Source organism: Hermetia illucens, chromosome 2, assembly GCF_905115235.1.
Source record: "Hermetia illucens chromosome 2, iHerIll2.2.curated.20191125, whole genome shotgun sequence".
In the NCBI taxonomy this organism is placed as follows: domain Eukaryota; kingdom Metazoa; phylum Arthropoda; class Insecta; order Diptera; family Stratiomyidae; genus Hermetia; species Hermetia illucens.
Window position 1 is genome coordinate 24,710,812 of NC_051850.1, and position 15,753 is coordinate 24,726,564.

Genomic DNA, 15,753 nt, shown 5'->3' on the forward strand with positions numbered 1-15,753 from the left:
ATTCTCCCACATGCAACTCTGGTCGGAATCGCTGTATTGCCTCAACTCGAGGAAGCATAAACCCACTTCAGCGTACGTTTACTGAGCACTTGTATCTTTCAACTGTAGGAAACATACGGTGGTAAATTGTTCTTCAGGCGACCATGGTTTCGGTTACCATAGTTGATCTTGGCCGAGGCCAATGTTGCTGATGGTATGCCAGTTCAGTTGATGCCGAGAATCAAGAGTAAAAGCACGCGTTCAACTTGAGATCCGACTTTCTAATCGAAAACATCTCGTCCAACCGAGAAATTGGTGAATGAAAACAGTTGCAGAAAACAGATAAAGCTCAAGTGCGGTTGTATGAATTAAAGAACGGATCAAGTGTTTTAGATCAGGACGGTGTTTGAAACTAGTGAAAAGTATAATCAGAAAATAAGAGCTTAAAACAGTTGAGTCTGCACCGCAACATCCAGTATCGCACAGAGGAGTAATTAGGTTAATGTCGGAATAATTTCAGTTTGATTCGTAGTAAGCATATGTGTAACGCTGATAGTAGCGACAGTGTAAGCGAGTGCAGTGACCGTCTTACAATCATTTCACCTGTCTTGCCAAGCATCTCGAGATCGAAGTGGATAAAAGAATTCAAGTGGGTTGGCTACTGCTTACGGAACGCAAATGCGTTCTAAGCTTGGCACTAATTTGCTGTTTTGTACTGGTTTAGTAAAGTGTAACTGGGAAACTAGTTATCGGGCATTGTCCGCTTTGATAAGACTCAATGTTGATTGGAGGACAAGAAGAGGCTCCTTTTGTTAGCGTCGATAGACCCAAAATTACACAAAGTTAATACCGCGGTAATTGGCATAGACCTCAATATCCTGAATTTCCAAAATGATTTGTTTACTTGCTTTGCCCTTTTTTTCGACCCCACAGTATCATATCCTTGCTCACTAGAAGCCAATTTTTGTCGTTCGAGTTACATGCCTGCCGTCTGCAATCTATTCCGCAGGCTGATGGACTAGTGTCCTTGTATACGTATCTATTCAATCTATATCGCTAATATCATCTATTGAAGGGGCATCTACTTTTGAATATTTAATTGTAAATTTTTGGTAGTTTGCACTTCAATGATCTTTTTCCCATCATTGCCTGTTCATTTCTTCTATGCATCAATGTCATGCCCGTCTTGGTTTCAGTGAGAAAGTTACGTGACTTGTTCCATGTTACTAAACATCAGTGCTATCATTTGAACAGTAAAACTAAGAGTATCTTTATTAAAGAATACTAATCTGATAAGTGAGTTAGTTTGTTGTGGAAGACAAGCCATTATTTTTATACCACGCAAGTTTTAACCAGGAAATATAATAAGAAAACTTCCGTGGACGGATAGGTTGTTTTCAAGAGCTGTTAAATGACACGTCTTCTGATATAACTTGCGTTAGAGTAGACATTCAGGACATAAGTAACAACGATCAGACACATTCCCTAAGAATTCTGAAAAGTGAATTAAGCTCCTAGAATTGATTAATTACCATCCAAGCTAATCAAAAAAGGTGATAATAATTTATACACCCTTTCCGCCAGTTTGTATTAAAAGTATCGCTACCATCACCGGGGCGAAAACTAGTATCCGGCCTAGGTCTGCGTAAGTAAGGAACTCCAGATATCCCGCAGTTGCGACGAGGTCCTCCAATTCGATATCTCTCAAAGCTGTCTGGCCACTAAATGTGCGCGGATTTCATCGTCAGAGCTGTTATTGGTTGTGATTTTCGACCCTAGATAGGAGAAATTTTCAACGGTCACAAAGTTGTAGTCTCTTATCTTTACTGTTCTTATTTGAGCAGTGCGATTCGATATTGTTCGTTCTTTGCTTTTTGGAGCTGATGTTGTCACCATGTACTTCGTCTTGCCTTCAGCAATGAGCAGCCCAAGATCTCTCTTGCTCCCATAACGAGACATCTCTTAGTAAATATGGGGCCCCTAATATTCGCCACTAGCCGACTCAAGGCCGCGATTCTAGCTGCAGCTCTGTCCGCTGTTGCTTTGATTTGCTCGAAGAAGCTCATTTTTGAGTCGAGCATTAAAGTATTGAACCGCTGATATTGACTTTATAGTCAACTCTCCGATCAATATGGGAGATGACTACTTTTGTTTTTTTCTAACGCAATGCTGAAACCGTGAGAAGTTATCCACCCGCTTACCCGTCGCATCATTATGCCGAACCTGCTTTGCGCTTATTTAACAGTGCGTCCAGCAACAAGTGTCGTAACGTCGTTTGCATAACCGATCAGGCGCGACTCTTCGGGTATATCGAGTCTCACCAGACTATCATTGGAAGCGTTCCAGAGGTCCGGCTCTAGGATGGATCTTTGTGCTACTCCCGACGCGATTTTCATTCTCCTCTGGCCCTCTAGCGTCTCATAGAGCAGGGAGTGGTCTGTTAGGTAATCCCCCAATATCCGCAAGAGATAGTTTGGCACGTGAAATGAGTTTTCTAATGTGCCTAGCATATCTGTCCATCTTACGTTATTAAAGGCATTTTTGACATCAAGCGTTATGAGGAGCACTATCCGTCGAGATTTGCGCCTGTGTGCCTCAGCTCGATGAACCGCATCTACGACCTCCATAATAGCATCCACTGTAGATCTCCCTGTTCTGAACCCGAACTGCCTTGGGGATAAGTCCTCGACAGCGCGGATCGCTCCAGCGAGTCTTCTCCTGATGAGCTTCTCCAGCATTTTCTCGGCCGTGTCAAGCATGCACAGCGGTCGGTATACAGACGGGAGCTCCGGGTCTACTTTACTCTTGCTGATCAACGTGAGTCTGGCCATTTTCAAGCGACAAGAAAAAATGAAAGCCTCACACAGCGGTCGTTATCAGGTTCATCACTGAATTTACGACGGTGTCAGCTGCAATACTACCACACGCCCCCCTCCGGAGCGCCCCCCAGAGTGGCTTTGCTCCATTCAAGGGCCTCTTGCATTAAGATCTGCATCACGGATCACTTTTTCCAGAGCCAGGTTAAAGAGGACGCATGACAAGGCATCCCCTTGTCTTAGACCATTCCTAATATTGTATTGCCTCGTGAGTGATTCTGCTGTTTTTATCTTACCTCGCACATTGGCCCTTGTAGCCTAATCAGTCTTATAAACTTCGACGGAATACCGAATTCTCTCATTACCGTGTACAGTTGGCTATGCTATCACAGGCGCGTTAAAATCGATGAAAACATGGTGCCACTGATGTCCATATTCTAACAGTTTTTTTTCCATGGATTGCCACAGAGGGAAAATCTGATCTATTGCTGATTTGTCTGGAGTGAAGCCTCTTTGGTATGGATCAATGGGTTCTGGGCGTATAGGCTTATCCGGCGTAGCACGATAGCGGAGAATATCTTATAGAAAGTACTCAGCAACGTGATACCTCTATAATTGCTGTACTGTGTGATATCTCCCTTTTTATGTATGGGACAGATAATGTGTCGTTACCAGTCGTTAGGCATTGATTCGCTGTCCCACAATTTGATCATTAGTTGATGAACCGCTTAGACTGTAACTCCATCGGCCCCTGGCGAGTCATGATTCTAAAACTGATGAATGGCACCGACTGTTTTTTCCATGCTTGGTGTCCTTCGTATTTTGGTTGTGAAGATCATTTGTAGATGATTCTGCTCAAGGACATCTGCTAGCTGCGGTTATTGTGGCATCTGACTCCCACTTATAGGTTTTACCGAGGGCTATGTTGTGGATGGCTTCAGCATTCACTCTCACCTGATTGTCAGAGGGGATTGACGGCGGTTTTGTAATTCGAGCCTAGAGCACTATACCAACGAGATATTGGCGTGAGTCTATATTAGCCCCTTATATTTTTTGACATTCATCAAGGTTGAAAGGTGGCGGCGTTCAATCAGCATATCTGGAGAGGCCCACGTTTGTTTGTGGACCACTTTTCGCGCAAACGAGGTACTTCTAACAACCATTTCTTGCGATACTGATAACTGAATAATCCGCAGTCCGTTATCACTGGTATCCTTATGTACGGATTTCGTTCCTACTTGATTGTTGAAATCTCCAAGTATGATTTTGATATCATAGTTGGGACAGGCTTCGAGGCTCCGCTCAACTGCATCGTAGAAGGTGTCCTTCTCTGACTCTGCAGTTTCCTCTGTAGGGACGTGACTGTTTATGAGACTTATATTTCTAAATTTTCCTCGGAAGTGCAGAGTGCATAGCCTTTCGCTCATGTTTGTAAAGTCGATAACAGCAGGTTTAATTTTTTGGCTAACTAGGAAACCTACTGCGAGTACATGGCTTGCTGGGTGGCCACTATAATATATGATGTAGTGACTCTTCTGCAGGAAACCGATCTTTGTCCAGCGCATCTCTTCCAATGCTATTACATTAGCCATACATCGGTTCAGGGTTTCGGCTAGCTCCTGATCAGCATTCGGTCTGTACAGGGAGCGCTCATTCGTTCCATGAGAAAATGCGCAAATAGTTATTCGGTTTTCTTTGCCGGGCTCGTCGTTGTAGAATCCATCCTGTCCAAGGCTTTTTCCATGGCTTCAAAACTTAGGTTTTCCGTGTGGGGTTGTCAATTCTAAACAACTCCCAATCTGAAAGACCAGTTGATACAGTTTGTCTCGTTTTTAGGCAGCTTTTCGTTAAGAGAGTTCCCAACGGTCACCACGTGGCGATGGAGGTAGGGTTTGTTAGTAAAGCTGTTAATGTTGGTTCAGCAGGCGTTTCCCAGATTTTATGCTCCATCGTGGGTACAAATCGAAACTACCTAATCCATATCACAGAGGCAGGAAAGACGAACACTTCGAATCAAAATTAACCGGGACCCAATTGAAAGCTACGCCCTGTGAGTTGGGGTTCGAAAATACATTCAGTCTTTCCTACTTGATATAAAAGACGACTAAAAAAACGGAAATTAGTAGGGTAGCAACTTGAAACTTTCGAAATTCAATTGCTACCAAAAAATCAACAACGCCTCGTTTCTTTAATTCTAATGGGAATTCCAACGATATAAGCTGTACATTTTGGACCTAGACGAATGCAATGGACTTTTAGATTCTGGAAAGTCAAGCAATAGCAGACGCGAATCCGGTGTCGGATTGTTTCTGATAGCCACGCCAAAGCGTGCTCCCTTGAGTTAGGAGCCGGTTCCCGACAAACTTTTGACTGCAAGATTCCTTTCTAGATTGAGGAACAGCACGGTTGTACAATGCTTTGCATTAATGGAGACTTCCTATATAGTGGAGAAGGCTACTTTCTACAAGCAATTACACGTAGTTCTGGGGGTTTCTTAAACGTGACATTGTGACTGTGATAGGTAATTTGACTGAGAAAGTAGGATTTGACAACACTTTGCTCGGACATGATATTGGTGGGAGTTTCGTGGATTTTTGCAATTTCTACCGCCTCGTCATTGGTGGTACATTTTCCGCGCAAAGAGCCTGCCATAAGGTCAGTTGGGTTTCAACCGACCGGTGCTGCAGGAGGAATTAGATCACTTTGCGATCAGCAGCAAATTGAGGAGTTGTCTCCTGGATGTGTGTAACAAGAGAGATGCTAACATCGGCTTCGAAAGGAATCATCATCTGATGGTCGCTTACGTTTGCTTGCGTGTTGTATGATCCAGCTTTCGCCCGATAGTGAGAGGGCTACTTTGCTGATCAGACGGCAGATATACTGAATAACTCGCCTCAGAATATCGATAAGCCGAGCCGAGCCTTTAAAAACGTTCTCTTCCCGAGCGATACGCAGGCCATCGACCGCGCTCGATGGGACGCCATAATATCTGGCTGATTGCGGAATCATGGAAGCGAATCAATTAACGTAAGAGTTTGAAGGCTCTATTGATCTTAGCTGGTGATGGTGGACGCAACGTAGTGTCCGCCGTGACAAAAGCGCAATTGTTATTGTGCTGGTCAGGGGATAGGAAGATGCCGCAGAACGCAATGACTTCAGAAGTGTATACCGCGTCACGAAAATTTTGCATCGGGTCGCAAATCTTTCGATGGCTGTGTAGTGGTCGACTTCTCATCCTCGATGATGAGCAACTGAAGACGTGTAAAGAACACTCCATCATGGTTCTTAAAGGTATCACATCCGGCGAAGTTCCTCCTTTTCAGGATGAAATGGTTAGTGACCGCAACATTCGGACATGCAGAGGTGCACTCAAATGAAGTAAAGCCGCTGGGCTTGACGGTCTCCTCGCAGAGTTATTTATCGCTGCACCTGCGGTTACCGCAGATCTGCTGCTTTCACTTGAATGGAAGTCTTGGAAAACCGAGGTCTATCCCAGAGAGTTGAAGAAGGGGATTTTCGTAAAGATTCCAGGGAAGGGCATCTGTTCTGAGTGTGACAATTGGGCGAGTTTTTTCCGTTGCAAAGATAATAGTTAAAATAATCTTGGAACGCATCAAAGAACATCTTCAAATCTTGATCGAGAGAGAGCAGGTTGGTTTCCGCTCCGGATCTCTCTGTGTTGACTACATAAACAGCGTACGGATCATTTTGGAGCATTGCTTGAAGTTTAAATCTTTGCTTCATTTGCTCTTCTCCGATTTCGGGAAAGGTTTGAATAATCTGAAGAGGGTATGTATCTGAAGTGCTCTGCGCACGAGGGGCATTCTTGAGAAATTAATAGCTATTATCAGGGCGCCACATGATGGCATAAAATGTTACGTGCTGCACCAAGGTAAAATTACGAAGAATTTTGCAGGAAATCGTGGGGGGAGGGGCATTTCAGCTAACGGCCTAGGTGTGATTCACGCGCTATACCCCACCAAGGGGTAAATGGCAACCATATATACAATTAAAAGCTAGCAACTTGGGGTCGATTGAAAACAAGGCGATGGGCTGGCCTTTATCTGTTTACTGATACTCGAGGAACATTTAAACGACCTAAATAGAAATCTGCGCAGACAATATAAATTTAGTCACGCGTTAATTGTTGATGCCGAGGAGGCATTTCCCTGCTTCCAGTTGAACTGCAAGCTTGAAGGGTTACGGGTTAATGAAGCAAAAACCACCTCTATCAAGAAAGTAATAATAATTATAGCAGCTTCACAGAAAATTGTAGAGAAAGTTGAAGCATATTGTCACAAGCTGATAGCGATGATGATAGAGTGGTGATTATCGATAACATATCAGTCAGTTTCATAACCACCAGAAAATCTAGGATGTTTCCTGGTTCTAGGTGATAAGGTATACTCCCAGATGCATTTTCCTATTTTGCACAAGTGCCTGGCGGCCCCCTTTTTTCAGGCAGTGAGAGAAACTCGCTCCATCCTTGTGTAGAACTCTATGCTGTCTGGATGTTTCTGTAGTTTGTTCAATACCTTAATAGAATTTCCTGAAGGTATTTCATTGTCAGTGCACTATAAACAGCTCACGGCTTGTTTATGTTCGGTTGATGAATTTTCAGACCTCTGTCTTTATCCTGGCTAGGTTTCCGTTCAAGCAGGATATGTCTTTGATATGATAACTGTCTTAATTGAATGGGTTGCCTTATACGCGTGAATGATAACTCTGATGAAGTCTTCCCATATTGCGTCCTCTTTCATTTCGGTCCTAATCTAATTGTTGTTTATAGTGAACTGATGCAGTCTTGAATGAAGTCCTCTAATATACTTCAAGTTCCTGATCCAATATGGATGATTGTGACAACGATTATTATTATTATTGATTTTTGGATTCATTGCCCCACTCCTGGATAGCAGCTGTAAAGTATTGATATTTGGAATGTTCACACTCTTATTGACCATGGTATTGGAGATCTCCAGAATGCTCGCTTTCCATAACGTGAGTGCGATTCCGGTTAACTATTTTGGGCACAGTACTCTCCCTTACTCCTGCGTTTGCATTCCTGTAATTTCGGCGGTGGTGGATGGGAATCCGGAGTTTATAACCTAGAAACAGCTTTCAAATAGGATTTTGATTGGAAAATTCAGGCCTAGGAGAGAAGGAGATGGATACCATCTCAGAGAAATTGTAATTGTAGTGGGTGGTTGGAAGACCTGGCCTGATAACACATTTCCTGTTCAACAAAAATAACAACAACAATGGTGAAAAATATGTGAACTTAACAACTTTCGCCACCTCATAATCCACGGTTCGACAACAGGGACGGGGCTCTTATATCACTCTCTGAAGAGGCTATCATTTGATTGTAATTTATCTTTGTTTGTGAGTTGCGTACGCGTCCACTCCTTGGGGCGTGGAAACTTGGTTAGGTTCCTAGAAATCCTGAATAACAACAGCATGCTTCTGTCGTACGTGGGAGCTAACTTACTTTTGGTGTTTTGTTTAAAATCTGCAGATGAGACTTCCTCATCTTTACCTTCATGCGAAGAGCACAAGGAAAATCATTAGTTTTATTAGTTGAAGTCTCAGGCTAGTATCAGTATCATGTTATTGATGTACTTTGGTGAGAAAAGATTTCAAGTAAAAGACAACGTTGACGTAAGTGCGAGATAGCCTTCATTGGGACACTGAAATAATAGTGTATAAGTTACCTTATGGAAATGTGACCCACCAACTGCAAAGGACCTCTCCTCTTCCTTCAATGTGTGTCTATCCTTTCCAGGTTCCAATGAACTTGCCTGCAGGTATGGAATAATAATAATAATAATCGTTGTCGCAACAATCCAATTAGATCAGGGCCTTGAAGTGTATTAGAGCATTTCATTCAGGATCGTAACGGTACACTACAGGATTGTAATGCCCTGTAGGAGGCAATGTGGTCAGCATTGCGGTCACCCGAGGTTATTACCCTGCTTTGATTCAGGTACTCATTCACAACTGAGTCGATTGGTATCTGACCTCAAATCACGATACAAATCCCACTGACACCAGTGAGATTTGAACTGAGACCTTCCGTATGACAGCCTTGTGCTCTAACCACTCAGCTACCCGGACACGCAGGTATGGAATGGTATAATATTCTAAGGTATGGAATGGAATATAATATTCTAAGAAGGAGTGGGTTGACCTAAGACCAATTGGCTTAAAATAGTGGGGAATTGCTGAGCTTTCAGAAAGTGTTGCGACGAACTGAAGCATATTATTCAAGGAGGAGCGACCATTTCAAAATAAGTTGCCACTCTTATTTGGGACTGTCTCTAATAATATTACCTCAGGAATGATGTCGATAACCACCATGGCAGCCTAAATAGGGAGTTTCTATAATGGTAAATTCATCATCTTACTCGCAGATTAAGAGCGCTGAAAGGAAGATATCTATAAAAAGATGGTAATAGTAACAGCATTGCTAAAAATAGAAACGGTGGGCCTACAGGTCTACAGTAGTTGCGTAGAAACCATGGGGAGATCAATTATAATTTCTTGCAGTTTTTTCGAGGCGTGCTTCAAATCATTCTACAGGTTAAACTGGATGCGATTCAGTCAAAGGTAACTCAAAGTGTATTTTCATCCATTCTCAGTCGTTTGTTGATGAAAAGGAAAAAATAACATCCGAGAAATTTTTGATTCTTCTTAATTAACTTAAAGCTTTTCAAACTTAACTTAAAGCGACTACCTCTTGGATTGTGGACCCTAAACCTGTACCCGATTATCGCTCTCTTCTACCCCTTTAAAATCTAAAGGACCACGAATTTCGCTTTGAAATTTCTGGAGCATATTCTTGGATAGTTAGACTAACGATATAAGTAATAAAAAAAGTCGATTATGAAAACCTCCTAATGTGGTTTCCTTCCTTAGGTTGTTGATTGCCAAGGGCTTGATTTAATATCAACAGGAAAAATTGAAATTTGAAAATATTTGCATTTAATTTGGGGATAAAGAAGAGAAACGAGAGGGTGGAAATGCTATTTATGACATGTTTCTAATTCCATGGCTTATTTTTCATGAGCAGAATATCTACATTCCTCTTTATTTAGGGCAACAAAACCATATCATCATTATTTATCTATTAAAAAGGCATTTATTATTGCCAAGATTAAGATCATGATGATTCCCATAATCTGCTTTTGAGCATATTATTTAATAATCTCAAGTTGCTACATTAGTTTTTAATTTAGATAAATTATTCACTACCTTCTAAATTAAAAAAAGGTTTCTCGCTTAAGTCTTTTGTTTTCAGTATCAAGTTAGTGTTCGCCTATTTAGTTCAGGTGCAAACGCGTTAAATTGTTGATGTTGATTCATTAATCAAATTGGCTTGAAAGAATTTAGTTTTTCATTATTTTTTGTTCCTAACTACTTTTTTTTACAACAAACAAAAGTTAACCAGGTTCATATTAAAGGGGCGTTGGCAATCGATTGTTGCGGTTAAATTGGCAAATCGTGCTTAATTTCTCACTTATTCCCATGAAGGCAGTGGTTAAAAATTCATTATATTCCATAAATATCTTCTACATCACCGTACCTGTACTATACTTCAAGAAATGACGAAGTATATAAAAAATCAATTAATTACTTTAAATGGCTGTTTTGCACGTGTTGTCCTATTTGCTGTTTAGAGAACTTTGCAGTTGGAATCAGTTTTGATGTTAAAAAGAGATTTGGTTGTCTCAAAAGTTAATTCAAAAATGTGGGTGAGCTTTTGATACGCAGTTTTGTGTGGTGCTGCTTCAATTTTTAGACCGGAATATGTGGCAAAAATAATAGCAAATTTGAGGTTGTTCGGTTACAAATTATTGATAAATGGTAATTTATCTTGGCTGTTTTTAGTCTCAAGCGCATACAAATCTACCTTTTACGTAATGGTATCAACCTCAACGAAGCAACGAAGCTTACCATCTAGATATATTGCAATACCCATCCATTGTTGTTTTGGTGTCATCGTTTTTTTCCATCTTCATTTCGAGATGTTTTCTGCTAAGTGTTACTGTATATATCTCTAATTTTGATAGAATAACGGTTAGCAGCTTGATGACTTACTTAGAAATCAAGCTATCTCATCAAGAGATAAGAATACACTTTGTAAGATGCTAAGGAGATTTATTCCAAATTTACAAAGATTTATTTCAAATCTGCATTTTAATTTGTAGAATCTTGAATTTCTGCATGTTAATTAAAAAGTTTACCTACTTTTCATTCATAGAAATGTAATAGTTTTTTTATGTATACGTGTATGTAGACGATTACTTGTAAACTTTTATAGCTGACGAAAAACGTGCCTTTTCTATTTCTGTTCATCTGTTCAACAGTGTTATCTACCGCTACTCTCTTGCTGTAGGGGAAACATTCAGATGTGCTTCATATAAGTTTCTTTACATTCGGGGTATCCTCCAAAACAATCCTCTCTTTCCAAAGATTTGATAATCAGAGTAAATAAAAAATGCACAATGCACGTTTCATATCGCAATCAGAGCCATACCTGTTGGAACTCCAATGTTTTCCTTTCTTCTTACAAATCCTGTAAATCCCCGAGCTCTTATTATTCAAATCTTTATTTTTAGGAGTTTGTGCAAAATAAATTTTTATTCAAACCGGTTCACTGGCTATCTGCTTTACTATTTGTCTACCCGCCTTTTTTGCGAAGTGGAAAAGTTTGCTAATTCCGCTATACGGTTATACAAGGCTCTCACTGAAGCCATTTCCTCTTCTTTGGCTTATCCAGCGCCACTAGTTTTACTAGCTGCGTCTCGTGTTGTTATTGATTATCTTCTTTAGAAGATCCTCCCATGCTGCTTTGTCACATGTTGAACTGTGTGCGCATGTTCCTTGCAATATACTAAGTGGGTTCGTGGTTCCTGTTTTTCTCTTGCATGATTTTTTCGCTTATACCAGGACTGTAAGAAATGCTGCGTAAAACAAAAGCTAACAACTTTCGAGTTGAGGAGCCAACTGTTTTTTTTTGGGTCACTAACGTTCTTCCCAGCAGTGTACACTTCAGATATTTTTATTCTTAAACTCTCAAGATGTGTTTTGAAGTTTAGCTTTTATTCAATCATGACTTCTAGATATATAAGCGCTGGTTGGCTGCGTATACTTTGCATCGAGGTTTCCTTTCGCCATTTTTTTATAAAAGCTATTTAGTTTTATGTTGTCCCTCAATACGGGACCAGTGTTTTGAAGCCAGGATCTAATTCCTCAATTAAATCGTTTATTTCCGTGATAGTTAGTTAGTTTAGTTAATTGGGGGGAGCCGCAGCCCCGAGCACTCAGGCCATTATTAGGCCCATTGTACTATCCCCGTAGTTGCCTATTCAATGGCTTCCCGCTTACGCTGTTCGCAGGCTTTAGCGAATCTGAGAACATTCTCCAGAGGCAGAGAGTGTGCAGATTCTTCATTGAGGAAAACCTTGCCAAGGTGTCTTCGTCTGAGATCTGAGGATGCCGGGCAGCTGCATAAAAAGTGCAGGGCCGTCTCCTCCTCCTCCTCACATTGGCTGCACACAGCCGAAACCACTACCCCAATCTTTTCCATATGGTAGTTTAAGGGGCAGTGTCCCGTCAAAAGCCCTACTAGGGTTTTCATGTCTGACTTCTTAAGAGACAGCAAAAATGCCGCTCTAGTGGCTCTAGGCTCCTTCACAAGGATTTTCGCTTGCCGGCAAGAGTCCAAATTTTTCCACTCGGTTGCGTGAATCCTTGCAATTTCACTCTTCAGAGTAGACTTGACAGTAGATGGTCGGATTAATTTCCGTGATAAGTTATGCAACGATAGCCACTGTGCAATAATAAAGACGGGCACCTCATTAGGGAGCTGTATAATCATAATGTCGTTATATATTAGCATTAGCAACTGTTGATCTTAGGGAATCCCATAGTTCGTTCGACAAGTTTTACGTCTATCGACATAATCGTAGCATAACAGCCTCCACAGAAGGAATTCTATAGCCATTTGCACCACACATTCCTCATATTGGGAGTTATCTTTCCGTAACATATTGGGTTGGGGAAAAAGTAATGTCGTATTTGTGATCGAATTTTAACGCTTTATTTAACATACTTGGAATTATCTGATTTAAGTCAAATATGCGCCGTTTTGTTCGCAAACTTGTTGCCATTTGGAAGGCGACTCCATTATCCCCCTCTTATAAAACCCCCCTCCTTATTTACAAAAAACTCAGACAGCCAGTTTTTGCAAGTCTCTTTTGAGGCGGACGTAGTAGCACCAAGAGCGTTTTGCATGGACCGGAAGAGATGGTAATCACTTGGTGCCAGGTTCGGACTACACAGTGGATGCGATAGGACATCCCATCAAAGATGTGTGAGCCCGAGCGTTGTCCTGGTGGAACAGAACACCATTCCTTTTGACCAATCCTGGCCGCTTCTGGTCAATTGCCTGCTTCAAACGGTCGAGTTGCTCACAGTAGAGCACCGAATTGAGGATCTGTCCACAGTTGAGCAGCTCATAGTGGATGATTCCCTTCCAATCCCGCCAAACACACAGCAAAACCTTCCTGGCCCTCAATCCGGGCTTGGCGATGGTTTGGGCCGGCTCGCCGTGCTTCGACCACTATCTTTTTCGCTTGAGATTTTCGTACGTGATCCACTTTTCATCACCAGTCACCATCCGCTTCAAAAATGGGTCGAATTCGTTCCGTTTCAGGAGTGCATCGCAGGAGTTGATTCGGTCCAAGAGATTTTTTTTCCGTCAACTCGTGTGGCACCCAAACATCCAGCTTTTTTGGAATCCAATCTTCTGCAAATGGTTACAAACGATCTTATGGTGTATACCCAGTTCCTGGCCAATCGAGCGAATGCTCACATGCCGGCCTACTTGGATTATTTCGACGATTTTATCGGTTTCTACGACGATTGGCCTACCAGTACGGGATGTATCTTCGACATCCACTATACCTGAACGAAATCGATCGAATCAACACTGTGCTGTGCGAATCGCTACAGTATCGGACCCATAAACTTCACAAATTCTTTTGGCAGCCTTTGTTGCATTTTTATCTCTTAGGTAGTAAAAATGTAAAATATGACGAATTTCTTCCTTGGTGGATTCCATCTTTAACGCGCTATAACTTGAGACTGAAACGTACGATCATAAAACTGTCAAAGAGACACCTGTATGACCCGATGTGATAAGTACAACACAAGATATGTTTAAGTGTTGCCATCTATTGACAAAATACGACACTACTTTTTCCCCAACCTAATGCATATATTGGTTTCCATTGCTGTTCCTGAGCTTTTTGTAATCGGACTGATCTCTGATTTCAAGTCTGCCGCAAATGTTTGATTGAACTAATTTCGTACTGACTTGACGGTTACTAACTGAAATTATTTGGGATATCGTCTAAACTTGACTGAAGAATTTCTTTTGTGGTTGTGCTAGGAATCTCATCAGGATTTACCTGAACCTGAAGTCTGGAAAAGAGTGATATGACCGTCTAATTTGCACTCTCAACCCTCTCTCCTCGATGGGTCGAAGTCCACTCCTTTTCATAATCTCTTGAAGGTCCCCACTTATGCGCTTCCCGGCAGCGTCTATTCGAGCATTTGCCCATGGAATCTCCTGCAGTTTTTTTGGTCCACTTCGGTATGGTTTAAAGGCTCACCTAGAAAATAACAGCCTAATGGTCACTGAGCGTTAATTCCACATCCATTTGCCACTGAAAGTCCTCGGGTAATGTGCCATTAAAACACGTAAAGCCATTTATCGAGCCTATAATCTGTCTTAGAAAAGTATTGATCTTACCTCCTTTGGTTACAGAAGATCAACTGGAAACTTTGAATTGGACACTTTTAGAGTGTTTTTTTTAAAACTCGTGTCTTATCATCCGAGACGAACGTAGTAAATTGGTTCCCTGGTGGAACGGAGAACTGCAAAAACTCAAGAAATCAGCTAGAAGACTTCCGACTTGTTACTGGTGAAAACAGTAAGAAAGAAGACATTCGCAGTTTAAATATAAGGGGCTTGTAAGAACTGCGAAACGAGGAACTAGAAGACGAAAGAGAGACTTCAAGGCTGTGCACAGACCTTAAACGGAATGAGTTGGCTAAGTTGGAAGTTCTTAAAAAATCGGATAGAATTTTCACCAATTCGAGAGTTGACCCAGTGCAGATTCCCTTGGAAGTACATCTTCAAAGAAGAAAGATAACAGAAGTGGAAGGCAGAGAGTTGACGATTTTAATCTTTCACATTGAAATACTATGAGAGTGGTGGTTACCAGTGAAAAGGGGAGAGTTTTAATATTATCTTTTGAATACTGAAAAGCTACTGGCATGGGTGGTATTTATCTAGCGTTGCAGAGCACCTGGAGCGGCCCTTAAAAATATCTTTCCAGCACGTCTTGCTATGCGCTACACCCGAAAAAGACTCATTCTCTCAAACTCATTCTCGCCGAAATGGCTGGGAAACCAACATGCTGACTAGCAGGAAAAGTCCTGCGAGTATCCTCTTTAGTTTTTGATCTCAAAGACAGAGGATGTTACTCTGAAAGTTAAGTACGTAGTAAGGATATTCGTGGACCTTGAAGGTGCCTTTGATTGTGCACTTTACCACAAACTTTGTGATGCCGTTAGAGATCATGGGGTTGAAGAAATTTTAATTAAGCACATTTATGCTATGCTAACGCAGAGCTTGTTATGTCCTGAAATGGGTATTAATCGTTAGCTAATAACAAAATCAACGGAAAGTTGTCCTCAAGGAGGTCTGTTGTCGCCACTCCACATACTCCACTTTTAATCGATTCACTAAAATGCAAATTGCAAAATCTGCCAATACACGTTCAAACTTATGCGGATAACATGGCTGCGATAGCTGTTGGGCGAGATCTGGGAATGATGTGTAAAAATATTCGACGCCAGGTTGGTTTGATTTTTTCTTCAGTGAGTT

The 15,753-nt window shown here is 41.5% G+C and overlaps 1 protein-coding gene across 3 annotated transcripts in view; it reads left to right on the forward strand.

Annotated features, from left to right (window-relative positions):
- Positions 1–220: 220 nt before the first annotated feature.
- The window catches only part of LOC119650251 (neurotrophin 1), a 38,392-nt gene continuing 22,859 nt past the window's right edge, over positions 221–15,753 (forward strand). For 2 of the 3 annotated variants that reach the window (XM_038052841.1, XM_038052843.1), the window contains exon 1: positions 221–477. The gene's annotated coding sequence lies outside the window, so the exon portion shown is untranslated. The other variant, XM_038052842.1, reaches the window with a different exon arrangement.